This window comes from Pteropus vampyrus, unplaced genomic scaffold, assembly GCF_000151845.1.
Source record: "Pteropus vampyrus isolate Shadow unplaced genomic scaffold, Pvam_2.0 Scaffold5, whole genome shotgun sequence".
Classification (NCBI taxonomy): domain Eukaryota; kingdom Metazoa; phylum Chordata; class Mammalia; order Chiroptera; family Pteropodidae; genus Pteropus; species Pteropus vampyrus.
Window position 1 is genome coordinate 8,584,171 of NW_011888786.1, and position 8,255 is coordinate 8,592,425.

At 40.2% G+C, this 8,255-nt stretch overlaps 1 pseudogene; it reads left to right on the forward strand.

The window, feature by feature from the left end:
- Positions 1–3,078: 3,078 nt before the first annotated feature.
- On the forward strand, positions 3,079–3,203 carry LOC111744007 (annotated as a pseudogene).
- The last annotated feature ends 5,052 nt before the right edge of the window (positions 3,204–8,255 follow it).

Here is an 8,255-nt window from a genome sequence, read left to right on the forward strand (position 1 = left end):
CTGCTGCCAGCAGCTGCTCTTCTTGATACGGGGCCAACCCGGAGACTTTGTAGATCCCCCCAGATGCTCAGCAGTCCTGGAAATGCCGAAAGCAGCTGGCTTCATCAGAAGGATAGAATGATTGACACATAGGAGTGTCAGACCTTTGGCTCTGTCCCAGGAAGGGACTGGTGGGCGCTGTGTGAACAGCTCTCACTAGCAAACCAGGTGCGAACTGGGTCTGGTTACTGACAAGAGCTCAGTGGATCTACAAGAGTCACCCCAAATTCCAACTGCTTTAGGTCAGCTCATTTTAGAGTTGAAAAGACCCTACAGACCATCTAGTGGGTCCCAAACCTGGCTGCTTACAGTGACAATGGGGAGCTTTAAAATATTACAATGAACGAGTTCAGACATGTGAGACAGTGTAAGGGCTCATATAACTACATCATTGCACATTTCACCCAGCTTAAGAAGTCAAGCTTTCCCAATGCGTGGAAATCCCTGGGCGCCTCCCCCCAACCCAAATGTAACTTTATCTTGAATTTGGTGATCAGCATTCCGATTAGGAAAACCTTAAAAAATAAAAACCATCTCTGAAGGTTTGGTCCCAATAGGTCTGGGATAATGCTCAGGAATCTGTATTTTTAAAAAGTTTTCCAGGTGCCTCCAATGATGAGCCAGAATGGGTGGGTGCCGTTATCACCGAGTTTGCCTGAGTGGCCTGAGCCCTGGAGTTGGAGCTAAAAAAAACCAGAGGTCCAACCGAGTGGAGCCTCCTCCCACTCGTGTGATGTTGGTCAAAGATGTATCGTCTCTCTGAGCCTTGGTTTTTGCATCTGCAAAAGAGGAAGAAGGACAATAAACTCCCTTGATAGCCCACATGTGCCTATGAACCTATAAAATGCTACAGAGACATTAAAGTTTAAGGTGCATGCCAAAAGGCTCATCCAGCCTGGGGTTGGTCACCTCTAGTGATGGGGAGCTTGTTACTTTCAGAGACAGCCCCTTTTGCTTTGGGATGCTCCAAGAGACAAAATGTCCTTCCTTACTCTGAGCAGAAATCCGGTCCTTGAAATTTCCTGCTACTGGATTTGATTCCTCTGGGGGCCCATGGGTTAAACTTAATCCCTAATCTGCAGAACAGCCCTCTGAATAATTTAAGACCATCATTCTCCTTTTCCCCCCTCCATACCTCCACTTCAAGCTTCTCAACACATGCCTACTGAGAAGGTCCCTTTAGGAATAAGCAATATCTCCAGAAATTACCGCAGGCATGGCTACGCTCCAGCCAAGCCGGAAAGCGGGTTGCAGGGTTAGTAATTCAAGAAGAGCCACTTTGCCTCTAGTTAATTAAATCGCTTGGTTAAATTTGCATCTAGTTTAACTGATCACCCATGCTATAGGAGCTGCTTACTAAAATATTTACTTAGGAAAGCCATAGCATTTATGGAGCCCTTTTTATGTGCCAAGCACTCTGCTAAGTAATTCGTAGGCACTTAGTTCTCACAATAAACCCTGAAAGATAAGTGGTGGCATGATTCCCATTTTATAGATGAGGAAACTGAGGCTCAGAGAGTTAAGTGCATGCAGCCAGCCAGTGGCACAGTGGGATTTGAGCTCAGGTCTGGCTCACTCTAAGGCCCACACGCACACAACCATGGCAGCGCCTCCTGGGCTGGTTGTTTATGTGATGAAGAACATGCTGGTTCCTTCATTTATTGACTTGTCTCCCTTTGCCTTTGCAATCTTCTCTATTCAGGTAAGAGCTAAATGCTCTGAATACTCGGGAGACACCCAAAGCTTACTAATCCTCATCATATTCAACAGAAGTTTTGAACTTCCTTCGGAGAAAACGTCACATCTCCCCCATTCCTTATCCTGCTCCTCCCCTCTCTTAAAAGTTTAAGTTTCACAACTCCCAAGCTACTTGGAGACTTGGAGCGAGACCCGTGCAGAATCCCTTCCTGTCCTCTCCCTGATGTCCCAGACAGATGAGGGTCACTTCCCACTTAATTCCCTACCGAGTGATTCCTGGGTGGGCATCCTTGATAAGGAGCCACCCTTGCTTTGGAGCAGCAGAGCTTCTGCCACCAGGTCAAGAATGCTTTGAGCCTAGAGGCTTCGGATCTGGTGGCCCTGTGTGAAACAGGAAGTCACAAGGTCTAATTTCCATTTTTAAAAAGCCGTTTTAGGTAGGGCCATTTTGGTAGGGCCAGTGAGTTCAGGTAGGAGGCTCCTGGAGGAAGTATGATTGTGAGTAAAGTGGTGTCATCTGAGATGGGTCGAAGGACATGAATGAATTAGATGGAGAGAAGGAATAGGGCAGTGAGAGAAACAGAGGAATCCAGAGTGACTCCTAGGTCTCTGGCCTGAATAGTGCCATCTTCTGAGATGGGCAAGACTCAGGCGGCAGTGGTGGTGGGCGTGGGAGTGACAGAGAAAGGATCAAGACTTGAGTTTGGGCCATGGCAGGTTTGGAATGCCAAGCAGACAGCTTCAGTTGGGGATACTTAGTGGACAGTTGGATATACCTAATCTGGGGCTCAGTCAAGAGGCCAAGGCTGGAGACAAAAATACGTAAGTCCTCAGCTGACTTGTGGGGGACTAGAGGAGATCACACGGACAGGAAAAAGCCTTAAAAACTAGGTCCTAGAGAAGAACCGGGGAAGGAAACTGAGCAGAGCAGACAGACACACACAGTCCTTCCTGTTACTATGTCATCTCTATAGCTCTTTAAAATTCACTAGGGACTTTGATGTGTGTTTTGTGGGCTTTGTGACAATCCTGCAAGAAATGCAGTAGAACCTTTGTTGCAAATTGGTCTAAGCCAATTTGGTCATTCACAGATATTAGGTTCTTTTTGGTAAATCTTAGAGCTCTTAAAGAGTTAGCAGTGAGTGAGTGTTCGCTAAGCTCCTATAACCTCGTTAAAAGAGAATAAAGGAAACAAGTATGAGACCAAAAGTTACTCTATTAGCCTATGGGCTCAGAAGACCCCTACAGAATAGCCTTTTAGAGGTTCTGTAAGCTCCATGATGTCCTAGCCCTCTGTCCCCTTAGTAGTCCCAAAATACTCCCATAAAAGTTCACTTGAAAGTCTACAGCCATGCTACCCTGAACAAGCCTGATCCCTGTCTGGTCTCAGAAGGGAAGCTAAGCAGGGTTGGGCCTGGTTAGTACTTGGATGGGAGACCATCTAGGAAGACCAGGTGCTGTAGGCGTAAAAAATAAAAAAAAATAAGGGATTGTAAGCTGACAAGTTCCCTGCAATCTGTGAGGTCAAAAAAAAAAAAACAAAAAAGTTCACTGAAAGAGACCACAACACTGTGCCTGTGGGGCGACACAGGATGATTGAGAGATCACACCTCCGGTGCCAGCCTTGCGGTTAAGGGTAAAGGATTGAGTAAGGGCAGGAAGGGTCTCTAAGATATTTTATCTTGAATGCCACTAATTTTATCAATGGAGCACATTTGGTACATTCATTATGTAATTAACAAGTCACTAAATACCCCAACAGAAGCTCATTTCTAACATTCACAGATTAGCAAAGCCTCTGGGTGTGATGATTGGACATAAAAAAAAGGAAGTGCTTCTGGTACTGCCCTCTGAGGTGGGGTCTTTGGGGCCCTGTGTTAGCTCACCAGGCCTGGAGTGCTCATGCCTAATCCAGGTGGCTGAACCTCACTTGTGAATGCCCATTAACACCCCTTTTTCATATCACAGTGGCTTTGCTGAACTATTTTAAAGTAAAGTATTAATGTCATTACAAGATTTGTACAATTAAAAGGCAATCTGAGATAATAGAAAAAGTCTTAAACTTGGAATAGCGATAACAATAAATTGATACTAAATACCGAATCCTTACTCTCTACACAGGGTGCCGAGCTAAGTTCTTTGCAAAAGTATTTCATTTAATTTTCACAACACCCCTGTGAGTTAGATGGTTTCATCTTCATTTTATGTATGAGAAAACAGAAACTCAGAGACTGACTTGACCTAAAGCATCTGGCTGGTGTGTGGCAAAAGGTGACTTTGAACTTGGCTCTGTCTGTTTCTGCAGCATGTGTTGTAACCACAGCACAATCCTGCTTGGGCTCAAGACCTGGATTGGACACTTGCCCTTGGAAAAGTTGCTAATCTTGCTATGCTTCGGTGTCTTCATCTATAAAATGGGAGAGGGGGTGATAATGATGAATGAGCCAAGGAATGCAAAGGAGTTTTGTAAGCTGTCAAAATGCTCCTGTGTGAGTATCGTTGTTTGCAGGACCCGGATCCTCTTCTGGGTCCCTCATTTAAGTATCCACAAGTCTTCCTTGATGACAGGAACGTGGCCGGGTGTATTTTGTGCAGTGTCCATCATAACGCCTCGGCCCCATTTTCCCTTGACTGGTCTGTAGCCCGGGATCGGGGCCCAGCACTCCATAGCCCCTAGCATTTTCTTGAAAGTCATTGTGCAGATGACAGTTCTTTCCTGTTTCTAAGAACAGCCCTATGCCATCCTCCTTGAGGGGGCAAATTTGCATCCTGGTACTAAGTGTGCCATCCACGATCTTCCTCTACAGGTGCTGGATATCTGTGAGGGCATATGGGTGTATTATGGAGGGTCCGTGGCATGGGGAAAGGTGGATTTAAATCCCACCCCTGATGCTTTGCACTATGCTCATTCATTCATTCAACACATGTGAAGTTAGCATCTACCACTAGGTGGTGAAGAAGCAGATACAGCCCTGGCCAGGGAGCTAATGACCTATCAGAGAGAAAGACCAAAAAAATTTAGATAAATAAACTTAATGAAGTGAGCCAATAATACATATAAAGTATATGGAGAATCAATTTAGCAGTCTTGTGGAAGTCAAAGAAGGCTTCCTGAATAAAAGGACTGTTTAATTTGAAGGTGTTTACCTGGTAAGGAAAATTGGGAGATGGGAGAGATTCATTCCTTGGTAGTAGTTTTTGGATGTGATTTAGCTTCATAAATTAGATGCACTTGCATGAGAAACGGAAGGCAACTGCATGGTGCCATGCGTAGTATAGCGATGCTAGTTTTTCTGCAGAGTGTTCCAGCATCTAGGCACCAGCTTCTGGGGAGTCAAGAGGCAGAGTGCAAGCCATTTATGATTCGCTACAGTCATAGGTCTCTTAGGTGTGCTGTGGCTCTAAATCAACATTTATGCGTGAAGAGGTGTGCTCCTGGAGCCTGTGGCTCCAGGAATGGTTTCTTCAGTCCTGTCTTCCTGGTGATGGGGGAGGTGGCAGCTCTCCTGGCAGGCTGGTTCTGTAGTGTTATCTGGGTACCATTCCTGGGGCTCTTGTCTAGAGTCTGTTGCTCTGGATTTTTCCAGTGATTTTTCTAAATTCTTAATTCCCCAGAGTAAATCCCTTTCTGCTTGAAATAATTGGTTTCTGTTTCCTGCTCTTGAGCCCTTACTGATACTACTGAAGCATTGTTAGATTCATTTATGTAGTCAGTATTTTCTGAGCACCTACTATGTACCAGGCACTGGTTCAGGTTCTGGAAATACAACAATAAACAAGACAAAGGTCATATCATCTTTGTCATATTATCATGGCAATTATTTTTTAGATCAGAGTTCCAATAGAAATATAATATGAGCCACATGTGTAGTTTAAAATTTCCAGAATCCACATTTTTAAAAAGTAAAAAGAAATAGGTGAAATAACCTTTATAATATATTTTATTTAACTTCATATATTTAATGTATTATTTCATCATGTACTTGATATAAACAATTATTAATGAGATATTTTATATACTTTTTTATGCTGTCTTGAAAATTCAATGTTTAGTTTTTGCTTAAAGTATGTCTTGATTGAAACAAAATTTTCATTGAATATATTTGATCTGTTTTACATTTCATGTAATTTACAGTTGAAATAGTTTCATATACCTAATATATTTCAAACATACTTAAAAGTTTTTCACTAACCAAAAAAGTACCTCAAATTTTTTCTTTAATATCTGCATCCATATTGACAAAACTAGTTCATCTCTTCTAGAAGAATCAATTTGACTTTGGAGCAAAAGCATATCAGTTTCAAAACTACATCAATAAAGTTAGATAAATTCACCAATTCTTGGGGTGCATAAATTGAAAGGAACTCAAAATTAATCAAGGACGATGAAGTGTCTTTGCCTTTTTTTCAAGTCTTTGCAGCCAATTTACATAACACCTATCAATTACTATGAAGTGATTTGCATATTGATTCATGTTTTAAAAAAGCTATAAAATCATTATTATTGATTCATATTATAAAAGTATCAGTTTCAAAACAAATTCTCATACCTGTCTGGCTAAGTCACAGATAAGCTTTCCTTACCTGTAGTTTCAAATTTAACTCATTCATATATAATATGATTTTGATGAGAAAACATCACACTGCCAATAATCTGTCTTCGATTATTGAGTATTTGGCAAGTATTCCCTTTGTTTCAAGAAAATCTTGAATTGGAGTTAAAAATGCAGTAAGTCTTTGTAGAACTCTTCATGACCCAAAGAACATTGGCTAAGGACACAAGGTCATCCATTCATCATCTATTTCTTTCAACTGTTCCACAGACTGGAGATGATGCATAGTATTTGAGTGAGTGTAACAAACACCTTTTGCAACTATATCCGTGGTGCTTTTCATAGAGGCTGCTGCAGGAAACAGCAGAAATATTTTCAATATGTGTCATATAAAGGAATACTCAATAAAGGAAATATCAGTTTCTTATTTGAAAATTCCATCCTATAAATACAAAGTTTTGATCTAGCATGGCAGAACTATCATTTGTGGTGACAGAAACTAATTTTTTCTTATCTGGCAGGAATCCTTTGTTGACAGATATAAAAGATTTAAAAATATCTTTGTCACGTATTATATTTTTTAAGGCTGTGAATTGACAACATTTCTTTGTCAATTAGAAGTCCTTTGAGACAAAATGTACCCAAAGCATTATTTGGGCAGTGACTCAACTAAAGCTAAGAAAAAGGCTTTGTGATTTTCAAGCTTATTGATTGTTCTTTGCTATTGTTAGAAAAGTCTGGTATGTTTTGAGCAATTATTTGGTGACTGATATGAAGAACTTTCACTTTTTGTAAAATATCTTTTTCTAGTCTTTTCCTCAGAGTTTCCTAACAATATTTCCAATACTAAAAATAATTAATTATACCATTTCTTCATCTAAAAGTGTTTTTCTTTTGTGCAAGAATCCAAGCTCTTTTATAGCTGGCCAAATTTATAAGATGCAGATCCCGTTTAAATTTATTTAAATTTTTTAATTAAAAAATAATTTAAGTTAAATGTACTTTTTTTTGTTGAATATTTAATTCTCTTTTTAAGCAACGAATTTCACTGATACTTTTTTGACTGTTTAAAGGAAACTTCTTATCAAATTCGTTATGCATTTGCTGAAAATGTCTCTTAATATTGTCCACTTTCTCATCTTAAAATTTTTTAACACATAATCTGCTGTAGCAAATTGCCATTGCTTTCATCATCTATTTTTGTTTTACTCTGCCTATCATGGTTCTACTTCTATATCTTTATCTAATTCTGCATCGTTAATATACCTTCATTTAAAAATTTTACTTTGCCCATATCTTTCTTAAACTAGAAAATTTTAATTACATTATAATTAAAATAATAAATATTGCAATTTAATTACCAATTATGATTTACACAGACCTCTCTATACCTCTTAGTGTCTGCAGAAAAATTCAATAAAAATTTTTATTGAATATAAGTAATATATTCAAGAAATATATTACAATGTTACATAGGTGCAAAGAAAAAAGCAGAAAAACTGAAACAATTCATTGATGTGTTTATGTGATACCAGAAATGCCTACACTATATGCACCCTATGTGCACACTACGGTATTATCCTATGTGATACAATGTTTAAAATGAAATGTAGTTTTAGCAAAACGATAAAGTCATCTCAATGAGAAAATGAGAGTGTTTCTCGCTCTGGTGAGACTCTCTGTCCTGCAGTCTCACCAGCCTCATTTCAAGTGTTCAGTAGCCATATGTGGCTTGTGGCTCACACATTGGCACCTTATGAATCTAGATTATACAGTACTCTGAATATCAAGCTAAGGAATTTGACTTGTATCTTGAGCAAAAAGGGGGTACTCATGACCTTTTGCAGAGGGTGCTGGGAAGAACTCCTCGGTTTGGGCAGGTTAAGTGGCAATAACTTACATGGTGGACCAGGGGCTAGAAAGCCCAAAGGCCAGGCAGGAGCAGGGGCAGAAATCTGGGCTTGG